The 27,843-nt window shown below is 43.2% G+C and overlaps 1 long non-coding RNA gene across 1 annotated transcript; it reads left to right on the top strand.

Annotated features, from left to right (window-relative positions):
• Positions 1-201: 201 nt before the first annotated feature.
• On the top strand, positions 202-27,843 carry LOC117713335 (uncharacterized). The gene is made up of 4 exons (XR_004607449.2): positions 202-302; positions 23,668-23,814; positions 26,401-26,477; positions 26,647-27,843. It is a non-coding gene; the product is annotated as an uncharacterized LOC117713335 (long non-coding RNA).

Genomic DNA, 27,843 nt, shown 5'->3' with positions numbered 1-27,843 from the left:
CCCATGAGCAGTAAATGCAAAGAAACCTCCATGGATTTTCTATGACTGCCCATTAATACAGATATGCACTTATTTGAAAACATCACACATATGCACATAGATATATCCCATACATATTCAAGACAAAGAGCAAGCACCTCCCAGAAGAAATCCTGTGCTCTGGGGTGAGACTGACTCAGTCACTCAGTCACATGTTTTATCACCAGCCTGGAGCTTCCAATAACAAAAGCAATCATGTGTGAATCTACAGAAAACACAGATTTCACACTGGAAGGGGACTCTGCAATGAAGACTTGCTGCAGGTAAGCATACTTTATCTATACAGCCTTGTTTTGAAATTATATGGAATTTTAGTTTAAAAGGAAAGCACATACTAGAGTGGTCAAGCTTTGTGAGAAAGTAGCATTCGGAATGAAATTTAATTTAACTGTAAAAGCAAAATCCAAGTTTAACTTAGATCCTCCAACTACACAGTCCTTCCTCGTGTGATAACAGGATTTCCTGGTCACTATTATTCTATCCTGAAGACTCTATCCTTAGGTAGAATGCCTAACTGTTTTGTTTGGAGTTGTTTAAATATTACTCAGGATAATCCCAAGATGTAGCAAAAACTGATGACAGAGCCAAGTTAAATTTTATTCATGTGTATTTATTGAGCATAAACTATATACTGTGCTCTCACAGCTGTTATCAGTAATGTGCAGGTAAGAGAGGTGCAGAATAGGCAAAGGTCTTCAGGATTCACTTTGGGGAGTAATTTATACACATCCTCTCCACCTAGAGGGGGAGGACTGATGGACATCAAGCTGAAGATGCAGACTAAACAGACACTGGCTATGTCCTTAAGACTGGTGAATCAGCATCTAAGAAAACGACAGATACACCAGAAAGTCACAAAAGCTATCAGGAGGAGACGTGAGCCTTCATCTACACTTGATAAAACAGGGACGAAGTTAAGGGTTTACAGGACCCGAATTCTGGAATGAGAAGCATTTATTGAGCAGAATAACTTCATGTGTAAACTCTGCATTGTCAAACTATAATTTTCTGTGATTTCCAAAGCTTAACTCATAAAAACCATATATATGTATATGTTGTGTGTGTGTGTGTGTGTGTGTGTGTGTGTGTGTGTACCTTTGAAAGATCCACCAAGTTCAGTAGGAAGTCTGTAGTGTTTGAAGCTAGCTCAGCAGTGTAGTCCCTCTTCTTAGTGGAACAGGAACGTTGTTTCTCCCTTCCAAGGAAGCCATTTTTAACTCAACTACCGTGATAAGGCTGAAATGATTTGACAGGGTCGAGGTCCTAAGCAACAGTCACCTGCAGTCACACAAGCATCCATCTTCCCTGAACATCAGTCACTCCCTGCCAAGGTCCATTTGTCAATGTTCCCAGATGACCTTGCAAGCACACAAAATCCTGTCATGTGTCTTTTTCTTTTACACAGACTTCAGGAAGAAGGGAGTTCTAATCTCACTGCTTTCCAGTGACCTGCCAATGGGCTTAACTTCTTGGTTCATCATTTTCCTTTTTGTGCTGAAGAATGATATCCCCAGGCACACATGTGTATACACACACACACACACACACACACACACACACACACACACAGTAAGAGAGAAAAAGAGAGAGGGGGAAAGGAGGGAGAGAGACACTAATACATACATATAGACACACACACAGAGGGGGGAGGTAGGGAGAGAGAGACATACACACAAATGCACACACATAGACACAGGGGAGAAGAAGGAAGAGGAGGAGGAGGAGAAGAGGAGGAGGAGGAGAAGAAGAGGAAGGAAGAAGAAGCAGAAGAAGGTCATCGTGAGGAAGAAGGAGAGGAGACAATATTCTGACATTTGGGGTGCCAGGGAGGAGAGCCATGTAGGCAGGAGAAGTTGCTCACACTTATGAGTTCGCCTCAGGACCCACAATGAAGGCCAGGACATTCACACTAAGTCTGATTGCCTTTCCTTTTAACAAAAGAAATAGAGACAAATAATACACAAACTATTGGTATTAAATCTACTCTGAGGTATAAGGTAAATTAACGAGGGAACATTTCCTCATGAAAGTGTGTACAGGGGAAAGGGCTTCAACTGTGGGAGAAAATTCAGGTGACGGAGAAGGCAGTGGCTTGATTTGCTCCCAAACAGCCCTGACATGAGAAAGTAGTTTATTTAGGAATCCATCCCAGGAAGAACCAAGACAGGAAAGAACCGTGGACCTAGGGAAAAAAGGAAGGAAGAAGGAAGGAAGGAAGGAAGGAAGGAGGAAGGAAGAAGGAAGGAAGAAGGAAGGAAGAAGGAAGGAAGAAGGAAGGAAGGAGGAAGGAAGGAAGGAAGGAAGGAAGGAAGAAGGAAGAAAGGAGGAAGGAAGGAAGGAAGTCAGTCAGCACAGACTCATTCATTAGCTGAACACACCGTTGTGGGTCCTCCCTGGGAGGAAGCTGGGGGAGGGGCTGTGTGGGACATCCTGCCCAAGGGGTGAACTGCTGGGATTTCTAACCACCATGCCCAGGCTGTTGGCTGAGAGACATTCCTACATTTTAGTTCCCCAGGATTTAAGGTCTACTTATGCCCACGAACTGAGAAATCCTTCAGGAAAAGTCCCATAGGCATCCTGCAGTGAGGTCGGTGGCCATGAGAAGGGGGAAGGGGGGTCAGCCACATCTCCTTGAGAAAAGATCACCCCAGTGTGACTTGGTCTGGATTTACTGCTTGTGAGACCAGGCCTTCAGAAAGCCCTTGCTGTTTTCCCAAAAGGGAAAACCAAAGCCTTAAAAAGCAAAGGCGTCTACTCTAATTTAATTACTAGTAATTATGTTTTGTTCTCTTGCTGTGAAACTGGGGGTAGAGAAGGGATTTCTGCATCCATCTTACAATCTGGCTCCCTGCATTCTCCATGTGCCAGGCTTAGGGACAGGCAGGTCTATGTACTTTGACATGAAGGAACATAGGTTTCTTGACAAACTCCTGGCAACTCATCTGTAAAGATGAAAGACAATTGATTAACTCTACTGAGTTTGGGATCATCTAGGAGACACACCTCTTGCCTTGTCTACAAAGGTTTTCCAGAGAGGGAAAGTCACCCTGAATGTGGGTGGCCCCATCCCATGGCTTGGGGTCCCAGACTGAACAAAACTAGAAGTCAGCTTAGTACCAGCGTCCATCTTTGTCTCTGCTTCCTGCATGGGATCAGCTGCCTTCCTCATGCCCCTGCATCCCCTGCTGGAGCATGTCTCAAGCCACCACCTTCCCCACCACTCTCAAATTGTGAGTCAAACCAACCCTGTCTTCCTTCGATCATTTTTCATCAGAAATGAGGTCACAACCATAACAAAAGGAAAGTAATACAGATAGATACCTTCTTGGAATAGAGTCAGGGACACTGCTAACCCTGGTTTTGAGCTCACCCAACAGTCAAAAGCGTATACTGATCCTGAAGACTCACGTGGCATCTCTTTTCCTACCAGGCAGGTCTTAAAGGCTTTAATCTCCCATCTTTCTCCCTCTCCTCTACTTCCTCCCTGTCTTAGTTTCTATCTTTCTGGTTTCCCTCCAAAATTCTGGTTAGTTGAATAGTCCTTAAACTTATTTTTGTGCCTAGGAAGCCTACCTCAAGATGCCACTAGCTGGGTTCTGTGAAGTGAAGGGAAAGCACTCTGGGCTCTGGTTAGGAGTTTTGGGGGTGAACCCTAATGTGCTAATGAGCCACTGTATTTTGGACTGGCTCACCCAACTGGAAGAAGCCGAGTACGGTCACAGGAAGTTCCAAGAAGGGGTCGACTTTACGGGAATTGGAATCAGATCCAAACATTCTGTGGTTCGGCCATTTCAGCTTCTACTTACACATTAGAGTGTGGTTCTATCTCTGGTCCAGCCTGGAGCCACTGTGACTTGCACAAGAAATCCACAGCAAGCTACCAATTATTGCCTTTGCAAAACCCAAAGGTCACACAGGAGCTGAATTCCGATGATGGCTTTTCTGCTCTCAAGGAATGGGAGAAAACATGTAGACTGCCTGTATTCCCACCAAGCATCTCCCTAAGGCTGGAGACTGCCACCCGAGGCCCCTGTCCCTTGAGGGGCACACACTCCAGCTCCTCTCATTCTGAACTGACCGTGCCCTAATTATGATGTAGCAATGCACTGGCTGAGCCTGCAGAGCAGGTGAGCTCATGGAGGGGTCACTCAAATGGCTCGGAAGTATTCAAACACTTAAACACTGTGTGTGTGTGTGTGTGTGTGTGTGTGTGTGTGTGTGTGTATTTCCACTCTGTAGCCCATGCCACCATTTCAGCAAAGCTTGGAAAGCTGAGTCTTTCCGGTCAGTGAAATGGGAAAGGTAGTGTTTCCAGTTCCCAGCATTTCTTACACTCTCAGGACCATGAAAGCTTCCCAGAGCTCTCGTTCATGTGTATAATACCTGCCAATGCTGCATTAGAGTTGAATCTAAGAACTCCTTCTTGTTTTACTGACATAACAGTAAGCCTATGACATGTTAACATTAAATTAGGCTTTTCTGAGTAATAAGTAAATTTTTCAAAAACAAAATGTTCATCGATGAGGCTGGTATTGCTCTTCATTTTTGCAAATCCCCTCTGTTTGGCATCCCGTGCATTATAAAGTACCCAGTTTCTCATCTCTGGCTCTGTGATCCCTCTGGAAGACTGCAGTCATCTCTTCCCAGGTGACGGGAAAGCAGCAATACAAGGTGGACAGATGTGGACAGATGTGTGGCGAGAGGGAGCAAAGGGGAGCTCATTGCTCTTCCAAGGAACTGCTGTGAGATCAGAGAATGGCAGAATGAACCGGGCAGAGCGACCACAGTTCCACGACCTTTACCCTTCAGATTTACAGCGTTCAAGTTTGAAAACTGGGTGGGAACTTAGCTGTCACATGAGAAATCCTTATGTGACTCTTAGAAAAAAAAATTGGACTCGAGGACACATGACAGATGGCTAAGCCCAGCCAACACCTGGAGGTGCAGACCAAGCACTGATGTTGAGGAGCAAGAAGGGAATCAGAATGCTTCTCCACCCCTGCCACGCTCCAGAGACTCAAACTGTGGTTTAAGGATGATAAATAATTATGCTAATTAACAGGTTGGAGGAAAAATGTGATGTTATTCTCACGGAATGCTCTGGAAAGCTGGAAACACTTAACTGCAAAAACTATATGTGGTGAAACGCTCCATAATTTATTTAAGAAACCCACATCTAGTTTGCTGGCTCAAAGCAGGGGTTAATGGCCTTTTGAGGGCAGCCAGGGGTGGAAAGGGTCCCGACATAGGCAGCCAAGCCTTCATGGCAGAAACATGGTTGCTCTTATAGCTCAAGCGTTTACGTTGGCATCTCCCCAGGCTGAAACATACAAGAAATTGTTTAGTTTCCCTGCCTCTTTCTTCTGCTCCTAATGTGGTTTGAAAATTCCTTACTCAACGTTGTATGCCCACAGATGGGAAAGAGTTAATGGAACAGTCAGGTGATTATGAAATAATCATTTGTTCCAAAGCCCCAAAATGATGCAGCAAACAGGATGGTAAGGGATAGACATGTGTGTCCACATCACAAATGCAAGATCATTTATTATTGATTTGACACATGGCTGGCAAGCATTTGTTTACCTTGCATAAAGCCCAGATACCGTAGTTATAACTTTTACCTAGGTGAGCCATTGGTAGTCCCACCCCTCCAGGAGTAAGCAGTTCTAGAGAGAGACTGGCACCACATCCAAAAGTCAGTGTGACAGGTGTTGTCAGAAAGCAGAGTGATGTGCTACAAGAGGCTCAGAGAAGGAAGCACCCTGTAAGTTTGTAGCATCATGACGTTACAGTCTCAAGCAGTAGGTGTAAGTTTGTAGCACTAGATGAAGGAGTCCTGTCAACAGTGGCATTTCCTTTGGGGCATTAAAACAAGAGACTAGGTTTCAACATATAAAAGTAAAGAAAGCAAGGAAGCAAGGTCAGAGTGTGGACCCCTGACTCAAACATGCAAGGCAGATAAGGACTGTCAAGAGCTAGTCAGAGGAGAGCCATTCCTGAAAATGCTCACTAGAATGTTTGTCTGGCTGCATCAGTGGGTGTGGTAACGTGGACCCAAATAATGAGAACCAAGATAAGGACTAGAAAGGCAACCTCGTTATGGCCCAGGAAGTCCTTCCAGGGCTGCTGCTTATTGCCTGTTACCTTTGATATGACTGAAGACCAATTAGATACCAGGGACAAGATAGGGGGAGGTCCCATCATCAGAGATCAAAAGGATGTGTTTGATATTCAATAGCTACTAGGCAGATATATCCAGCAGGTAGCTAAATATAAAAGTCTACGATTCAGAGTCGACAAAAGGCAGAGCATCATTGCACAGACGAGAGATTCAGAGTCGACAAAAGGCAGAGCATCACTGCACAGACGAGAGCGGCAGTTTCTTTGTGCTCACCGTGGCCTTGTCCTCGGACCTCCACAGGCAGAGCATAGAGAGATGCGGGTTAGATCATGGTAGCTCCTGCCACACTAAAGCCTCCCAGTGGCTCCCAGGAGTTGTGGTGTTGAATATCAAGCCCTGGCATGGCCTAAGAGTCACTGAAAGTTCCCTGTGGTTGGGTCTTCTCTTACCTCTTACATAGCACACTCTTCCTGCACACCAGCAAACTGGCCACTGTGGTTCCTCTTTCCAACTCCCGGACCTGTCAAGTCTTTGTCTAAGACTCTTGCTCTGTGAGAATCTCTCCTAATATCTAGTACACACACACACACACACACACAGCTACTGTAGCTCAGTGGTATCTCTAAATGTTCTCCAGTTGGAAATCAAGCTTTCTCATCAAATCTCTTTGTTGTCTTAGGTTTTCCCTGTTCAGACTCACCAACTGTAGCAGCTACTATGATTCCTACTATCTTCTTATGCCCGCCCATCATTCCCAAGATGGCTTCCCATCACAACTCTAGAGGCAGTAGGGCCTGGGAGAATGAGCCAATGACTGGGCAGTGCGATAACCAACTTTATTCAGAGGCTGAGTCAATTTATATTCCAAGGGCTAAAAGGGACACATGAGTGGAGTTCTCATGAACACAAGCTGCATACAATCGCAGAGACAAGCCATACATAGCAAAAACATGGTTTTTTTTTTTTCATAAAGGCACATACAGGATAGTTTAAACATTTAATTGAATAACCGCAGCAAGCAATAATGAGTCATTTGAAGTAAGTTCGCACCTATCCACTACACCTGGGAGGAGCACAAAAAACACATTCTAAGAACAATTGCACATCTCAGAGAAACTAGGGTCACAAGTCCCATCTTTTTCCTGGAGTGTTCTCATAGGCACTCAGAAATCTCTCCACACAGCTCCATTCATGAACCATATTCTGACAGTTTCCTGCATATGACAAGGCTCTCATAACAGCTGTTGAATGGATATTGTAACAGCCCAGCACAGTGACTCACACCTACAATCCCAGTGAGGCAGGGGGACTACCTTGAGCTTGGGTACACAGAGAGTTCCAGCCTGGACTCCAGAGTAAGAGAATCCTAGTAATCAATCAAAGAAATGAATATAAAAGGTTGCTATGGGAGTGGTCTTACATGCATCACCCTGTGCTCTCTTCCTAGCACAGCTATAGGCAAAGGAACTTGAACACTGAGCACCTGGTTTGTCACGTGGCAACCATGTGTGACTGGACTCTATCCAATGCATCGCAGTCTATGCTTGGAAACAGAATGAAGGCCACACATGCCAAAGAGGGAGACAGCTTCCACATCAGGCAAAGAGGGTCAGTGAAAACTGAAGATGGAGACACTGCACTGACTTGAGAGGTTCTAGGTCACCTCTTCAGAGCAGTAGAGAATAGTAAGGAAGCACAGCAAGAGACAGTGTGTGTGAGCGTGTGTGCGCATGAGTGTTAGCATGTGTGTATATTCGTGTGAGTGTGAGCAAATATGTCTGTGAGTGTGTGCATGTATCATGGATGTGTGTGTGCATGCGTGTTCATGTATACTGGGCCCATAAAAACTTTGGGGAATCAAAAGGGAATTCCAAGGTGATTAGGAAAAGGGATCCAGGTTGTCCAAGAAGAGGCTGTAAACGAGTATTTGGAAACCAAGATCATTATCAACTTAGGGTAGAATCCTTCCCAGAATAAACATAAAGACAAACAGAAACCTTCTAAACCAAGGGAACTAGAACACCATTGCAACAGCACTTATGATAATATAAATAAAAATGTAAGAAGTAATATCTTTATTATCAACTAAAGTTAGAATTGTGGGTGTTATCTTCACTTATCAAATTGGGAGATTTTAATTTATGTGTGTGTGAGTGTTTGTTTTGTATGTATGTCTGCACCATTTTTATGTGACACCCTAGGGGGCCAGAAAAAGATATTGGATCCCCTAGTTGTGAGCCACCATGTATGTGCTGAGAATTGAGGCTGGGTCCTTTAGAAAAGCAGCCTATGGTCTTAACCTTGAAGCCATTTCTCTATCCCAAACTTGAAATATATATATTTTTTAAGATGCTTCTTGAAGCATTACTGATTATCTTTGGGTATATGAGATGACTGAGCAAAGTTCAGAGTTTCTGGGTTATGTACAGGAATATTTGGGGGGTTTTGAGGTGAAGAATGAACACTGTGGTTGTTTCAAAGGCAGCCAGCCAACTGATCCCCACCACCAACTCATTCTCCCATAGCAGCTCTGGTCAAATCATCTGTGGTACAAAGTGCAGTTGCATAGTGTGGGGTATGAGAGCATGCCATGATCTGGGCATGGGGACAGCCAAAAACATCTTCCCAGATTTAAAAGAAAGAGAAACAAAGAATATTTTCTGTACAAATAGTAGTTATGGGTAGTGGACATTAATATTTTTAAAAGTCACTAGTGGAAGCTTTTAATTTTAAAAGTGTTTTTACAATTTAGCTGTAATTTGCTGACAATGCTTTCTAGTTATTCATGCTTCCAGAGGAGCAGCAGAGAGCAGAGAGGGAAAAGACTCTCCCTGTCCAGCAGAATGAGGAGGAACTGGGCTGGGCCGTGAGCTCAAGGCTGCAGATCCCTCTGCTCTCCTAGTGGGTGAAGCAAAGATAAGTGTGGGTTAGCCCATATACTGACAGCCCAGGCTTGGACAGCTTTCTCTCCATCCTGAACACATCCAGGCTGTGCATGCAGCAGGGAAGACAGCCCAAGGCAGGGGAACTGGAGATCCTGTAAAGCAAACACAGAAGGCTCAAGAAATGAATGGAGTCACACATGTGACATCACTGCTTCCCAAGACAAGAGGCGGCTATAGTGAAGGACTTTCAGGTGATGGTTTCAGAAGAGATGAAACCTGCACAGCCCTGCTCGGGGGTGGGGAATGTTGGGAAAAGCTTCAACTTCTCTTCCCTTCATCTAATTTACAATAACAAAAGAGGCTTCCGTTTGTCATCAGACCATTTTAATCTGCTTTGCTCTAAGTTCTGGCAGTGACAGTCAAGGCAATTCATTTACTCCCTTCTGTGCTCCTGCCTTCATTCCGGAGCGACATCTTTGTAGCCGCCCGCGGCCACAAGTCAACTGGGTTCACCTGAAAGGGGGGCTGGGAATGAAAGGCGAGAAGAGATGAGGCCAAGACAAAGTTCTCTGATCAAGGCCCCAAGCTTTAATGTTCAGCTCTCAATTTAAAGGGGAAGACCCAACCCACAACCCCTCCTGGTTTCAGATGGGTGGGATAATCCATAGTCCGTTCCAGGTCACGGCCGGAGATGTCTCAAGGCAAGCCCAGGGGCAGTTCTGCTTGTGTTCTGGGCAGCCAAGGTGGGTAACTCCACCTAGATCCTGTCACTTGACCTTGTTGTGGTAAACAAGGTCTCTCAGGCTTGCTCATGGTGGGGGGAAGGTACACATCTTGGTCTTAATTTTCCTTTTATTTGCACTTTTATTGTATATATTCATTACACATGGCACCTCGTTAATGTGCTTATACAAGCATATGCCGAGTGCAGGAGCCTGCTTCTTGCCTCTCTGATACAACACTGAGCAAAAATAAGTTAGTGAGGGAAGGGTTGATCTTGATTGCAGGTCATACGTAGTCAGTCCATCGTGCAGAGAAGCCAAGGCAGGGACTGAAGCAGAGACTGTGAGGAGTGCTGCCTGCTGTCTTGATCCAGCCGCTTGTTCTACTTTATCACTCATTGCAAGCTCACCTGTTAAGGACAGCACCAGCCATAGTGGGCTGGGTTCTCCTAAAGCAATTATCATCAAGAAAATGCCACCCAGACGAATCTGATGGAAGCAATTCCTCAACTGTGTGTAGGAGGTGGGGTGGGGGTGAGGTTTGATGGTAAGGTCCTGTTTCCCCAATTGGTCCTTGATCGATCAATAAAGATACCAGCAACCAATGACTGAGGATGGGGCGGGACACTTAGCGTTGTCCGGGAGGACACAGGAAGAATCAGGAGAACTGAGGAAGCAGGAGGCAGTAGTGGAAGAGAAAGAGCCAACCAGTCATGTGAGTTTTTTGTTGGAGAAGCCAATGGCCTCTCTATCCAATTATGTCTGGGGTGGCAGGGGAGATTTAAGAGTGCCCAGCCGTTGAGTTAACAAAGACATTTTAAGATTAACTGGATTGTGTGTGTGTGTTGTTTTTCATCCATGGATCCAAGGGAATCTGGGTGGGGGCTGGTACTCCGGGAGCTTAAAAACTATACACTGCAGTTGAGACTCTTCTCAACTCTTATCATCTTGGTAGGTTGATGCCAAGATTAAAAAAAGAAAAAAAAAACCCAGCTCTGACACTGGGGGTTTTATTTTTTAATAGCTGCAGTTGCCAACAGGCCATCAAAGGATGGATTCTGACTTAGTTTGTCGAGGTAGAAGATGCTGATGATAGAAAGTTAATAAGAAAAGTGTACTATAATCCCTCCTTTGCACACCATGACACCAGTTTTCAAAAGCCTGTGGCAAATGCACACATTAAGATTGGAAAGGAAAGATAAAAATAGAAGACATGCATTTAACCATTAGCAGTGGTGATAGCTGAAAATGTGTAAAATTATACATGACATTATCAGTAAAGAGGTATTGGCTCCATTTTGTGCTGTATGCTTGATTTTTGAGATAGCCAGAAGAGAGTCAGGGGAAAAGGAAAGACAGGCCAATGAACACATGTCCTGGCCCAGTCCTGACCTCAGCAGGAAATAAAAATGGCTGAAGACAATTTTCATGTTCTGGTAGGTAGCCCCAGAGAACAGAGTTCTAATATCCCAAGTGCTAGGCAATCACATGTATTCCTAATGTCTACCTGACAAGTCAGTCACAGACCTGTTTTATTGGAGTTTTATGGGAACATGTCCCCAATTCCAAACGGTATCTGTGGAACCAAATTCTGAAGTCATGGCAAAGTCACCTTAATGGAAAGACTAACATAGTTAAAGGTTAGCTAATGACAGATAGAAACCCAGTTGAGATGAAAAGGACACAGAAGAGGAAGGAAAATATTTACACTTATTCATTTATTTAAGGGGCCAGGATACAGCTCTGTTGTAGAAAGCTTGCTTAGCATATGTGAAGCCCTGGGTTCAATCTACAACAACAACAACAAAAACCACAAGGCCACAAACTATTGGTTCAAGTTGCACAAAATATAAACTATTCTATATCAACTGTATTTATAACAGACCTGACAAGATGAAACAGAATAAAAATCCATGAATAACTTCAGAATCCATCTACAGCCGGTCCTGGTGGTCCATGCCTTTAATACCATCAAAGGCAGATGAACCTCTGTGAGGTCCAGATCAGCCTCACCTACATAGTGAGCTCCAGGACAAGAAAACAACAAGAACAATAACAAAATAAAATAAAGCCCTTTGATGATGTTAAAAATCTACATTTTGAGAACGCTGTATGAGGTCAGTTCTAACCTGATGAAAATCTATGCCGACACTGGGAAATATATAAGTTAACACCCATGAAAGGTTGTATCCAATGGGCAGGGTCTGACCAATTTAATAACTAAAGTGTCATTTCTAGTGGCCCCCTTTTTTTAGTGGTTTTTTGTTGTTGTTGTTTTTAACTTTCTGATTTCCTATACTTGGTATTTTTAGTCATCTGGACATTTTAACAGCCTTTAACATTTATTTTTTATTTTCTAAAAATGAAGGAATAAAACACATAGTCCATCAAGAAACATACTTAGATGTCTACCTCCCGAAGACATCCATCAATCAGGTGATGTTTGCCATTCCTCCCTCATCCAAACCTCTGACTAGGAGAACAGAGCTGAGCAAACCAGCCTAGATCTCGGACAGAGAAGTTCCTGGGTCTTCAGCAGGAGCCATCTCACCTCCAGGTGCTGTCCCCTGTGGGTGTCTCCCTTTGTTGGTGTGTGCAGTGGCTTTGACTATACTCCCTAACTTGAGTGGAAAGCCAAGCAGTTTTTTCTGCAGAATCAAAGTCACTCAGATAAGCCTGTTGAACCAGCTCAAGTTGAAACTGTCTTCTGCTCTCCCAGTGTGTCTGACACAGGGGCAAGCTGGGTAATGTCTTGTCTGGCATGCAGGCTAGTGAGGTAGGTTTCTCCAGGGGCTTGGAATTCGTGGACTCAGCAAGCAGCTAGTAACTGGCTCTCCAATGGCAGTCTCAGCGGGAGGGCCAGCTGTGTCCCATTCTGCTCTGTTCAATCTTTCCCTTCCTTATGGGCATTGAGGAAATTCTCACCGCCTGTGCCAACACAGGCCCTAAGTTAGACATATTTTAAAAATCAGGCATAGCTAGTTAAATTATGAGAAAATTGCACTGCTAATAAAATAGTGTGGAATTCATTTCCCTGAACACGATTCCAAGTTCATCTGAAGCAAACCCCAACAACTCATTAGTAGGTTTAATAAGGAATACAATGAACTATTCCCCCATCATGTAGTTTTTAAAAAGTAGCCCCAAATCCTTTAACTTACATTTGAGAAACAATGAAGGGTGATATAGCTCAGTTGGTAGAGTGGTTGCCTAGCATACACAACACCCTGGGTTCTATCCCAGCACTGCCCCTGGTGCCTCATGCTCGCAATCCTTGAGAGCAAGAGAGTTGAAGGTCACCCTCAGGTACATAGAGAATTTAAGGTTAGTTTAGGCTTTGTGACACCTGCCTGAAAAAATAAAGGTAGGAAGATGGATGAAAGATAGATGATGGATTGATTGACTGATTGATTGATTATAGATAAATAATTCAAACTATTTGAATATTGCTCTGACACCTATTGTTGTCAAGGTCTGTAAAGCAGGCAATGGTTTGACTAACAGCTTGATGTTGGGAAGGGTTTGAAGGATTCTCAGCCTCTTTCAGAAACAATGTTTTCAGAGAACCTCCTTAGAAAGGCATGGTTCTAAGCAACAGAGAAAACAGCTTCATGTCCTCTGCAGAACTGAATTTGAACCCGAAACCTGTAAAATAGTGAAAGCAAGACCAACAATCTTTGGACAGGCTTTAACTGCACAGTATTTTGGGTTGTTTCAAGTCCTTGTAAAAGAAAATGGACCCAAAACAAAACTTCCATTCTGTGCCTGGTATAACCAGCACAGGTCTCTCAGACAGGAAATGCTCTAGACAAACACATTTCAATTGTTCTCTTCTTTTCAGTTTCCTATGGTGACTCAGTGTGGCCATCTTGTCCAAGGCTTGTCCCAAGTTGCTCTCTGTCTCCTTGGTTTTAGCCAATAGGAGGTACCATAACCAGTAACGGGTAGGATGGAGCTGAGGCAGAAAACTTCCTCCTTCTCTTCTTGTTGGAGTAGTCTAGAGATGCAGCTATAGTCAGGCACAAGCAGTCCAGCAGGAAGAAAGGGAAGACGTCTTGGCCTAATCCTTCCTCCACTCTGTGACTGCCTCTTCCTGTTACCAACTCCTCAGCTCTCACCATCTCTTGCCTGTGTCCTTAGCCTTGTGTGACTTCCTGTAGACAGCACTTTATCATTGTCCCTTTCCTTGAGCCATCCAGGGAAGCTTTTTTTTTCTTGCTTCCACAACATTGTTACAAAATTCTAATTGTTCTACCAGCAGAACCATGCCATTGGGAGCAGCAAAGATTAGAGAAAAGCTTTGACAACATTGTTTCAAAAATTCTAATCGTTCAGTAGAGCTATGTGGCTGGATCAGAGAAAGCCCTTCACATCTCTTTCCCCATAACAACAGCATGTTGAAGTAACATTTGCTGCCTGGATGGTAGGTTCTCAGGTAGAAAGCAATGACTTTAGGAATCTGCTGGCTCAGCCTTTCTGTGGTTCCAGTAATGTCGTTAACAGTTTCCCAATTAGTAATATTCCGTTTTGATGTTTAAGTACTGACAAAATCATCTGTGTGCACGTTCTAGGGACTTCAGTGTTTCATGCCATCCTTCTGGTCTATGAGAGAGATTTCACTCCTCATTTTGTGAGCCCAAATAATTAACGTGAAACATTCAGTGTCACACTCCTTAGGCCTGTGGCAGAACTGTGTCCATTGACACATTGTGGTTGTCTTCCTGCCACAGTGTAATCTAGCTCTCCAGGAGCCCTGTAAGTTACCAGGAGATGTATCTGTAGTACAATCCTAAATCACCAGGCTTCCTTGGTGAGCAGGAGGTACTTCAGAACTAGATGAAGGGCCAGCAAGATGGCTCAGTGGGTAAAGGAACTGGCTACATAAGCTTAGAGTCCGCATAATGACTCCACAATGCTGTTCTCGGACCTCAACTCACATGCCCCCTGACATGTGCAACGCCAAGATATATACACACATGCACACACACCACCACCACCAATAATAATAAGAATAAATAATATAGCAATTATAATTAAATATACTGTTAACAATATAATTACTAATTATATTGTTATAAATTATGTAATTATAAAATAATATAATCATAAATATATAGTATGTAATATGTTATATCATAATATATAATAAATTATATAATTATAAAATGATTGTAATTAATAATAATAATATAGAAATTTTTAAAGAATTAGGTGAAACCCAAATGCTGGACACCTTGTCACCAGCTGAATCAGAAGAAGCAGTGAGGGGCAGCATCACCAATGTGCCAACATTCCTGTCACTCATACAATGTGCCATCAGTGGGCAGGGTCTTCAGTGAACTATTATCAACTCTTGCTCCACATAGGTGAAGGGACCTCCTACTTAAACCTGTCATATCGAGGTCTCATGTCTTGATATGTGGATTGTTGTGTTTAAACCTCTGCATTTTTTCTTTGCTATTAAAGTTGAGATGCTATTAAAGGCTGGAGAGATGGTTCAGAGGTTAAGAGCACTGACTGCTCTACCAGAGGTCCTGAGTTCAATTCCCAGCAACCACATGGTAGCTCAGAACCATCTGTAACGGGACCTGATGCCCTCTTCTGGTGTGTCTGAAGAGAGCAATGTTGAATACATAAAATTTTTAAAAAGCTAAAAAAAATAAAGTTGGGGTGGCTTTACATGAATTTTTAAAAATATCTGAGCAGACGGATTTCATTATCTATTCATTTTATCCCAAGGAGGTGAGAGGCTGTTCTCTGTGGAAGGCTCAAAACTCCCTGGCAGGAAGAAAGGTTGCTGTCCTGCCTGCCCTAGGCCTACAGAGGAGCTACAGGAAACACATTGCTAAAGGACAGGAGTATTGGGTCCTCATTGCTGAGCCAGGTCTTCTCCATAGGAGTGAAAACATCCCAGATAAACTGAACATGCCAATCCTAAAGACACTGTCCACCTAGAATCCCTTAAGAAAGAACGAGTCACATTGCTTCGCCCAAACCCCTGCTCTAGGCCTCGGGGGGTTTCTCCATCTCCTGGGGTGGCATGGCAACCTCGGGACATTCCTCTTCCTCCCGTCTATGTCCTTCTGCCTGACAGATTGTAGGACGTGGAACAGATCTGTCACTGAGGGCACATACCTGTGATCATATTAACACATGAGCAGCTTCAGACAAATGAGACAGCCCAAGTGTCTTCATCTACCCCTGAGCTGCAGGCCTGCACCCTTGCCCTCCTCCTCCAGGACAATGCTGAGGACAGGAAGGTAGAGGAGGTTAGGAGATTATAAGAACCCTCAAGGCCTCCATGTAGAGTGTCAGTGGCTTCGTGATGTGTCAGGCTCATGGGATTGCCTTTTTATTTATTGTTAGAATGTAACCAAAAGCAATATGAAATTCAAAAATCTCAAAAAATTCTATTGTGTTGGGTCATCTTCTGCTGGGGATGTGATTTGCCATTCAATGTGGTTTGTATACCTAGTAAGACTCCATAAGAACAGCTAATTTTTTTCCTTTGTGAGAAGTTGTCATTTGGCGATAACTTCTGGGTTAAGGATCAGAGAACATAGCCACTCCCCCTCTCGACACTGAGATCCCATCTGGGTTAAACCAGTGCAGACGCTGTGCGTGCTGCCTTAGTCTCTGTGAGATCATGTGTGAGTCAGTCCTGCTGCATCCAGATGATGTTGTTTCCTTGGTGTCTTCATCCCCTCTGGCTCTTTCAATCTTTCTGTCTCTTTTCCCATGTATTCCCTTATCTTTGAGGGATCAGGGAGGGAATTGGTGGGACATCCTATTGAGAGCTGAGAGTTCCAAGTTCTTTCACTCTCTGCACGTTCTCCAGTTGTGGGTCTCTGCATTTGTTCCCATCTGCCACAGGAAGAAGCTTCTCTGGAGATGGCTGGGTGAGACACTGATCTGTGAGTACGGCAGAATGTCACTAAGAGTCATTATATTGCTGTGGTCTTTAGCAGAACAATGGTATCAAGTTTTCCCTTAGGCCCGTGGCCTATCTAGTCTCAGGTTCTTGGCCACCTGAGTAATATCAGCTGTGGGTTCCATCCCATGAATTAGCTTTAAATCCAATTGGATTGGTGGTTGGTCACTCTCACAACCTTTGCACCACTGGTGCATCATGGGATATGGCGCAGGTTGCCTATCAATTGTAGAACGCAGGGTTCAGGTTTGTCTCTAGGTTAGTGACTGCCTCCTCCTCTGGTAGTGAAGTGCAGAGGACCTTACAGGACCATGAACACTCGTCTCTAGGGATGAAGGAAGGCACCAGCTTTCTGTCTCTGGTCTCCACTATTGGGGTAGTGATGGACATGGTGGTAATCTATCTTGGGGATTTTATGCAGCAGTTTTTGAAGGTAAACAGTCTGCTGACAGAAATATCGGAAGACAGCTTGCTAATTAACAACATCCATGACAATCAGGAATTTCAGGGGTTTGTTTGTTTGTTTTTTAACTATTTCATAAAATACCCCAGGGAAGAGTTTGGACCTACTTTCCACGCATGTGTGGTTGTGTTAATTTTGGGTAGACACCAAGAAATGATACTATAGACTCAGAAGGCATGCACACCTTTAAAAAGTTTGGCAAAGTACCCTGTATAAGAAGCAGTGGAGAGCTTGATCCTAACCATCGGCTTAACTTACAGAGTCATTTTATCTCACATGACGTCACCAACATTCACATTACTTAATGCTGAAATACTCTCTACTCTAGTAAAGCATAAAAGTTTGTTTTGTTTTAATTTGCATTTGGTTGATGGTGAAACCATCCATTTTAAGATATCTTTACTGTCCCTTCCATCTGTACTCTGTAGATTCCCAGTCTACAGGCTGGGCCTCCTTCTCACGAGGCTCTGGTCAGTCAATCGGCACCCTTCATGTACTCAATTCTTCTACTACTACACATTAAAAATGAGTTTCCCTGTCTAATCATAGTGACTTATATGATCTGTTGGATCTTTGACCAAAACGACTTTCCTTTGTTTCCTTTAAATTTTCTTTACACATATATTCAGATAATAAGCGTGCTTACATAATTACTGTCATTCAGGAGTGACTTTAATTCAGTCTTTTTCTTTCTCTTATTTGGCTCAATCTCTCCATCTCTTGGTCTCTGTCTTTCTCTTTCTCTTTTTCTCTTTCTCTTTCTCTTGCTCTTGCTCTTTCTCTTTCTCTTTCTCTTCCCTCTCCCTCACCCTTGCTTTTTCTTCTCTTCTCCAGTTTCTGGCCTGTATTGCCCCTCATGCTCTAACACTCCAGAAATTATGGAAAATGAAATAACATATATGGAAAGTTTTTTTTTTTTTTTAAATGGAAGCCAACAAGATGATTCCATGGATTAAGGCACTCACTGACAAGCCTGAGGATCTGAGTTTGATCCCTGGATATATGTGGTAAAAGGATAGAACTGAATCAAGAGTTGTCCTGCACACACATACCACACACACACACACAAACACAAGTACACACACGTACACGTGCATATGCACACACATGCACACATACACATGTGCACATACATGAGCACACAAACATATACACATGCACACAAACATGCACACATGCACACAAGCATGCATGTGCATGCACACAAGCACACACACATACATGCATACACATAAACATGCACACATGCACACGTACATACTAAATAATGAATAACTGAAAATTGTATATAAAGATATAGCAAATACTAAAGTTGTAACCTAAAAGAAAACTCTTATGAATATGTTACTACTGAGCAAAATGTTAGTCCTTTATGAGGATGGAGATGACCACCACATCATGATCAGTCAGTTCAGTAATAAAGTATTTTAAATTTGTAGGCACCTAATGACAGAACCTCAAAACACACAGAGCACGTGCCACCAGGTTAGATGACAAAATTGTTGTCTCTAGAATTGTTTGTTCCTCTGCCTTCCTGGTACCACAAGTTTAATTACCAGAACAGCATCTCAAGGGCAGGTCCCAGGTTCAGGAGAAGAAACAACTGAGCAGAAATATTCATCAGATAGAACACATCCATCTGCTTTTCTTGAGAGACAGAGTTGTTCTAAAGGACCAGAGGGCATCAAGGGCATCCACTTAACTTAGAAAGGCAAAACATGCAGGAAACAAGAAAACAGCCAAGGAAAATTCCTGAATTTTTTTTCTGGGTTTAGCAGAGTGTATTTTGTGTTTTAATTACAAAGTGTGGCATTTTAACACTTGGTCAGGAAATCATTCTTAATGGGGACCTTCCTGGCCACAGCCAGCAAACCTTCCCTCCCCTCCAGGAGACTTGGCACATGGAAGCAGAACCATCCACCAGAGGGCTGTGGTCCTCAGGAAATAAAATGGCCCTGGAGTGAGTCTCTGCTTGAGTGGCCTCAGCTGCCAAAGGCTGAAATGCTTCACAAGGCTTGCTGGAAAGCACTTAAATTCACAGTATGGAAACCAACCGGTGTGAGAAACCATCCTTTGTAGCCGGGCGGTATGCGGCTTGTGGGAGGACAGGAGGCTCAGTTTCCATTTCTTTCCTTCCCACATCACAGGCATGAAAACTAGGACTAAACATTCAGTCAGTGGGTCTCCAGCCGCTTCCATTATGATACACAGTGTTGGAGAGAGTGACTGCCAAAGGTCACCACACCAGCACGTCACCAAGGGAAGGAGTCTGAGCTCTGAAAACCACAGGAAGCCAGGTTTACTTGCAAGGGTTGCTACTATGAAGCAGTCGTGTACCAAAGAATAAATATCAAAATCAAAGTTTTATATGTATTAATGCCTAGATCTTATAATCTGAAGGTCATTATAACTTTTATTATAATGTTATTTCTCTGACATTATGAGTAACTGAAGTTTTATAAGCCATATATATTTACATATATATACACACATATATACATATATATATATATATATATATATATATATATATATATATATATTTAAAGAGGAAACTCAGAAACGCAGTAAAAGGCGGGGAAAGGACATCAAAAAGTAGGCGATCACCTAAGCACAGCTTGGTGAATTTCATCCCACAGAGCCTTAGTGTGACACATAATATGCCTATTGAAAACAAAAGTCACTCGGACTTTTAGAAGTGCATGCAAACACCCATTCTGGAGAGTTCCAGTCTTCTTTAAGAACTCATTCATTGATTGATTTTCATTCAGGCACTGCAAGACAGTTCCTGGTGAGAATCTCAGCATAAATAACGCAAATAAACAAGAGACAGACACCCCTCGAAAATGAGCACCTTAGGGGTAAGAGACATTGTAACAATGTAAATGAACATGGTAGAGGTTAGGATCGCTTGGTTGGCTCTTGAACTCAGTTGCCCCTAAGCAGCAGCGCTGGGACTGACAGTCCTCTGGAATCTGGAGAACCTGTCGGGCTTCTCAGAATAATTACGTGCTCAAATTGTGAGAAACTGGATGTTTTAGGACTTTTCTCTTGAGTTTGATTATCATTTCCTCCTCCTCCTCCTCCTCCTCCTCCTCCTCCTCCTCCTCCTCCTCCTCCTCCTCCTCCTCCTCCTCCTCCTCCTCCTCCTCCTCCTCCTCCTCCTCCTTCCCCACTGCTTGTCCTCCTCCCTTCTCTTTCTGCCTCTCCCTTCAGTCGTTATGCAGCCCAGGCACCTGGGCACACTTAACACGTATTTTGCCTCAGCCCTACTCTCTTCTCTTGATTGTTGAGCTTCTATTTCTAGGCAGAAGCAATTTAAAAATCCTTGGGTTTTGGCTGCTTACCTAGATCTGGACCTCCAACCTAGATCTAGAAACGGTACTTGTGTTTCATTTGAGAAGTATGTTCTTAGCATCAATTATAAAATCAAAATATGGATTAGACTCTGAAAAACATAGTGTCTTGAACTAACAAATATTTAGCCAAGGAATAATAATATTTTCCATAAAACTTAACAAGCACATTTACTTTATCATCTACATTTGTTTCTGTCTTCAAAGGGATTTTATACACACACACACACACACACACATACACACACATACACACACACACATGCACGCACGCACACGCACACTTTAAAATAATAAAAATAAGTTCTTTTAAATTTTCTAGGGTATAAGGGGGTCACATGTGAGAAAAGTTTAAGAAACTTCACTCTGTCAGAAGATTTGGTAAAAATTCTTTTCCAGTCTGTAGGCTGCTGTTGTCCTGTTGACAGTGTCCTTTGCCTTATGGAAGCTTTGCAGTTTCATGAGGTCACAACATTATCAATTGTTGGTCTTAGAGCCTGAGCCATTGGTGTTCTGTTCAGGAAATTGTCTCCTGTACCAAAGCGTTCAAGAGTATTCCCCACTTTCTCTTCTATGAGAGTTAATGTATCTGATTTTATGTTGAGGTCCTTGATCCACTTGGACTTCAGTTTTGTGCAGGGTGATAAATATAGATCCATTGCTTTCTTCTACATGCAGACATCCAGTTAGACCAGCACCATTTGTTGAAGATGCTTTCTTTTTTTTACTGTATGGTTTTGGCTTCTTTGTCAAAAATCAAGTGTCCATAGGTGTGTGGGTTTATCTTTGGATCTGTGATTCGATTCCATTCTCAGTGTGTCTCTTTCTGTACCAATACCATGCAGTTTTTATTACCATTGCACTGTAGTACAGCTTGAGGTCAGGGATGGTGATTCCTGCCAAAGTTCTTTTATTGTTCAGGATTGTTTGGGCTTTCCTGGGTTTTTTATTTTTTTTTTTTTATATAAAGTTGAGAGTTGCTCTTTCAAGGTCTAAAAATTTGTGTGGGAATGGGGATTGGATAGAATCTGTAGATTGCTTTTAGTAAGATGGCCATTTTACCAACAACCCAAATAACCCAGTTTAAAAATGGAGCTCAGAACTAAACAGAATTCTCAACAGAGGAATCTCAAATGGCCAAGACGCACTTAAAGAAATGTTCAAAGTCCTTAGTCGTCAAGGAAATGCAATAAAATGAAAACCCTGGTATTCCATCCTACAACTGTCGTAATGGCTAAGATAAAAAAAAAAAAAAAAAAAAAAAAAAAAAAAAACCTCAGGTGACAGCTGGTGAGGATGTGGAGCAAGGGGAACACTTCTTCATTGCTATCGGGAGTGCAAACTTGTATAACCACTTTGGAAATCAATTTGGAGGTTTCTCAAAAAACTAGGAATACTTGTACCACAAGTCCCAGTTATACCACTCCTGGCTATATACCCAAAAGATGATCCACCATCCCACAAAGACACTTGTTCCTCTAGCTGGGCTGCCTTGTTTGGCCTCAGTGGAAGAGGAAGCCCTAACCTCACAGAGACTTGAAGTGCCAGGGTTGAAGGATCTCCAGGGGGAGGAGCACCCAATCAGAGGAGAAGGGAAGGGGAGATGAGGGAAGGATTTGGGGAGGGAGTGATCTGGAGAGGCCAGTGAATGTGATGTAAAGTGAATGTTATGGTTTGTATATGCTCTGCCCAGGGAGTGGCATTATTAGATGGTATGACCCTGTTGGAGTAGGTGTGGCCTTGTTAGAGTGGGTGTGTCATTGTGGGTGTGGGCTTTAAGACCCTCATCCTAGCCGCCTGGAAGTCAGTATTCTGCTAGCAGCCTTCAAATGAAGATGTAGAACTCTCAGCTCCTCCTACACCATGCCTGCCTGGATGCTGCCTTGTTTCTACCTTGATGATAATGGACTGAACCTGTAAGCCAGCCCCAGTTAAATGTCCTTGTAAGACTTACCTTGGTCATGGTGTCTGTTCACAGCAGTAAAACCCTAGGACAGTGAATAAATTAAAAAGTTAAATTAAATTTAATTTTAAAAAAGAAAGAAAGAAATTCCATTCTGTGTTTTTCACATGCTTCAACTTTTAAAGCAGAGAACAATGCCTCTGGGAAAACATAAATTTCACTTGTTATTTTCCAAAGATAGCACAAAACCAAGGACATTTTCAGAGAAATTTGGTTCCCTAATGTGGTAACCAAGAACCCACTTCTATTGCGCAATGTACAAAAAAAGTCAGTGACTTGAGAATAAGTTTTCAAGTCGAGGAAAAGGATTTATTTGGAAGAAGCTATGAACCATGGTAGCCAGAGGCTGTACCCACTCCCCAGGCTGAGTCTTGGAAGCCCAACGTTGTGTAGGAATCTGTGGGAGACATATCCAGAAGGCAGGTGGAATTATGGGTGCTCTGTCTGCTGTTCTGGGACTGTTGATATCTACGGCCCATTGGAGCCATAGATTCTGTACATCAGAAGAAACTGACATGTTAGTAAGTCCCAAGAATACTGTTGAATGTTGAGATATACAAAGAGCCCTTCCTGAGAGAACTATGGAAGGCCACAACTGGCCTGCTTCCTTCAGAGAAGAAAGGAGAGCTGGAGCAAAGTGATTTTTCTAGGAGGGCAAAGTGTCCTAACATCCTCTACTCATTGAGAAACTTTGGCAACACCTACAACATCTCGTTTGATATGTGGCCTCCAAAATTAATGATTGTTAAATCAACTGGTAAGTCAGAGCTACCTCACTTTACCCCTACCCTGTTCTGCTACTATTCCCTCCATTCTACTACACCGTTGCCAACATCCTAGTCAGACTCTGCCTCTCAACCGACTGCTCCTCTCTCAGAAGCATTCTAGTACTTTTTCTAAAATGATCCTCAAGAAGCTTCCATTCTATATAGCCACTGGATGAAAAATGATCAAGTGCCTCCCAGTTTCTCCCATTTTCAGTCAATACCCAAACTTCTCTTCCAAGCTGCTTTCCAGCTAATTCCCACAAATCCTTCCTTCCAAGTGCTAGGCAGGTCTCAAGCACTGGCTGTTCCACATGATTCATCATTCCCTTTCCTTGGTTCATCTCTCTTCTTTCAATGTTACCTGTCAAAGCCTGTCTGTCCCTCTGCCACAGTTCCATCCATAATCTACCTGTATTGCAGCAATGGCATTGGAACCTCCTTCTTTGGGATTCTGGCATCAACTGAAGATCAGCTAAGACATCCAGCCTCATGGATCAAATAACTGCCACATATTCTTGGCTCTTCTGTTCATGGGACACCATTGTTGGATTAGGTGAACCACAGCCTGTAAGTCATTTCAGTAAATCTCCTTTATATACAGATATATAGAAATAGAGAGATAGAGAGCTTGGGTATATATATGTATATGTATATGTATATGTATATGTATATGTATATGTATATGTATATGTATATGTATGGAGAAAGAGAGATTAATTCTATAAAATCTGTTACTCTAGAGAATCCTGACTAATATGGGCAAGTAGGTGAGAACTAAGCCAAGAATTGTCTAAACTTAAAAATGACAAAACTGGACTTAAAGTATATTCAGTAGGGCGAGGTCTGTCTAGTTTGCTTGAGGGCCTGAGCATTGGAAAGAATGATAGGGAAGGAGTCTAAGCATGCCCAGACACCCCACTCCTGTGAGAGAATCCAGCTCCGGTCCTAGACATTTTAAAGTGTCAGTTTTACTATCTCAGTTTTAAAGCATTAATAATCTCCTCCTTCCTGTGACATTCTCCAGATGGGGGGAGGGGAGGCTTCTCCTACTCCCAAAGTCCCTCAGAAGTCTCCTTCAGTAATGGATCCCAGCTTTATGCATGTTAGTGTTACTTTACAGCCCTGCTTCTGCTTCAGTTGTCATGGAGACGAGACCCATTTGGCACGGTCTTTCATCCTCTGGGGCACCTGTCCTGAGGTGGGGCCAGGCCCAGTGTTAGTGCCAAGAAGCTCACTGCTTCCATCCATGGAGATAGTGTCTTCTGGGGAGGAAAGTGATTATGGCCCCATGATTGGGGTTGGAAAGGCACTGAACGTAAGAGCTTCACTGGCTTGAGCTTGAGGCTTGATAAATATATCTACTGTGGCTTCTGATTTCCACCTGAGAAGTCTGTGATCTAGTGAGATGTCAATCATGTAAAACCCTGGAATACTGAGGAAAATGTTGTTGAATTTGTTTTAACCAATCCCTTCTTACCATAAATCACTGCACTTTGGGGAAAGAGATGAGCGACAGTTAGCCTTGGTCAATAGTGTCTGCTTCCGTTGCTGAAACCCAAAGCCCTGGACAACAGAACTCTCTCTGGTGGGTCCTTTACACACATCAATTGCTTTTGAGGACTGGGGCAGGATCTCAGTTAGTAGACTGTTTGCCCAGTATGCATGAAGCTCAGAATTCAGTCCTTAGCATGTCCCAGCACAAACCTAGCATGATGCCATATCTTGTAATCACACAAAGAAAAAGGAAGGTGTTCAAAATCAGAGGCCAACCTGGGGTGCAGGACTGCCTCAGTACACACACACACACACACACACACATACACACACACATACACACACACAGTACACACAGTACACACACACATACACACACCCAGACACACACCCAGACACACACATACACACACATACACACACATACACACACACACACAGTACACACACACATACACACATACACATACACAGTACACACAGTACACACACACACATACACACATACACACACACACACGCACACATACACACGTACACACACACATACACATACACACACAGACACACATACAGTACACACACACACAGACACACACAGAACACACACACAGACACACACACAGACACACACACACAGTACACACAGTACACACAGTACACACATACACACACACACATACACACACACATACACACACACAGTACACATAGACACACACACACATACACACAGACACACACACAGACACACACACACAGTACACACAGTACACACACACACACATACACACACACAGACACACACACACACAGTACACACAGTACACACACACAGACAGACACAGACAGACACACACACACATACACACATACACACACACAGACACACACACAGACACACACACATATACACACACAGTACACACAATACACACACATACACACACATACACACACGTACACACACACACAGTACACACACATACACACACATACACACGCACATACACAGATACACACACACACATACACACACATACACACACACATACACAGATACACACACACACACACACACACACACAGAAAAAGCTCATTTGAACATACCGACATGACTAAGGTCCAACTGCCTGTGGCATAGGGTATCACAGGACTGACTGCTAGTGTGAAAAGAATGTCACCATTACAAACTAAGTGACTCGGAAAGAGCCAAGTGGATAAAATGAGGTAATAATAAGAGACCACAAGGGATGAGGTCGAGGTGGAAAAGCCTCATGGTTATCATGGAGGACATTTACTGCTGGGTCTGAGACCTCTGACAGAAGGAGATAAACCAGGAGCCAGGGGAAGTGAGGTGAACCTTGTCCTCAGCTCTCCTCCTCCCTCAGCTCTGCCTCTGCTCCCAGCAGCCATAGGCTGACAGGTGACACCTCTTCCACCACAGCATAATACTCCCTGAAAAGTAAAATTATATATTCATATTTGTGTATATAAGTCAATACATTCATATTCATGTGTGTGTATAAATAAATACATGTTTTCTTTTCTCTTTGCAAGGCAGGGGTGTACATTTCAGGTTCATTTTCAAGTTGTCAGAGCTGGCAAGAAAATTTTAGCCATGACACTCTGAAACCTAGTATGGTTCTTCCTTTTCAGTCAACCTGATGTTTCAAATGTCTATACAACAATGAGAAATACAGCCTGACTCATATGACACACACACTCTCCTAAAGGTAAGGTTCTCCTACATCTCTTGTCATTCACCTTTGTCACCTAGGACACTATCACAGGTCTTGTCTCGACTGAGTCTGGGCCATTGACTTTCCTTCAGATACAAAAGTTAAGAAAGGTCCCTAAACACTTGGGTCAGGTCCCGGCTATCACATTCTGTCTTCTTTACAGAGATGGAAATTCCATGTCTTCACTGTGGCTTCTGGTTTTCTGTCTGATGATGTTGACTACTATGAAATATTATCACACAGACATCACCGCTATCATCCTCGGCCTCCAGGAAGGAAAGCGTGCAGGTGTTTGTGCCACAAGTGCTCGAGTTTGCAAGGTGGTTTATAATTCTAACAAATGCAACATCCAACCTGTCTCCATGAGTGTCTTGACAACATGGCATTTCCTGGACATCTTTCTTAAGGCATAAGAACAGTGGCCGCCTCTTGTGTTCCGGGAGGGGTTGCAGAAAATCCCCTGACTTTGCCTATGTATATTTATTAGAAGAGCTGGATTAAAAAATAATAATTTCGTAGGCTGACTTCTGCCTACGCAGACCCACATGTGAGGACTCTGCCGTGAAGTTCTGGGCATCACTTTCTTCATTGCTACAACTGAGCATGAGCTATTTGCCTATTCTCTAAGTCACCTCATATGCCAAGGAGAAAGTCCCAGAGGAAGCAGGGGTGATGGACCTCAGAAACTTTCCATTAGGTGAAAGAAGCCAGATTTAAAACACACACACAGGCCAAGATTCCTCTCCCATAAAATGTCCAGAACAGTGTGTCTGCTTAAATCTGTACAGAGACCAGGAGTTTGCTGAAAATTGGCCCAAGGAATGCTGGGGGATGAGGACGGTTCAGAACCAGATTGTGGTGGCTGAACAGCTCTGTATATTTAGTAAGCATAGCTGAGCTTTTATTCCATATATAATTATAGAAGATACTGTGTTCAGAAAAAAAATCAGAGAATTGGCTCCTAAGTGCCCACATACATGCAACAAAATAAATAAAGAAAAGAATTTGCTTAGTTTTATGTTTCAGTAAGAGCTGTGAGTGAGCATACTGTCATGCCGTGCTCAAACTGAACAATGGACTCTTTCAAAGCCTGCAGGCTTCACATTGCTCAGATTTGCAAATAAGGTCCAAGTAATTTTATTGTAACTGCCCATTTTAAACGCTGTTCAGGAATGGCATGCTCTCAATCACTCAGTGCAATCGTTTTAACTTTTTACTCCAAAATAATCTTAAGCTTAGAAGGCTTACAGTGGTGCACGCACCTGTCTTTCTAGCACCAGGAAGGTTGGGGCAGGAGATTGAGACTCTGTCTCAAAAAGATTTCAAAGAGGATAGGGGAAGGGGCATCAGCAGAAGGAGA

Source organism: Arvicanthis niloticus, chromosome 8, assembly GCF_011762505.2.
Source record: "Arvicanthis niloticus isolate mArvNil1 chromosome 8, mArvNil1.pat.X, whole genome shotgun sequence".
Lineage (NCBI taxonomy): Eukaryota > Metazoa > Chordata > Mammalia > Rodentia > Muridae > Arvicanthis > Arvicanthis niloticus.
Note: the sequence above shows the minus strand (reverse complement) of the source record. Positions and strands in the feature narration are given on the sequence as shown.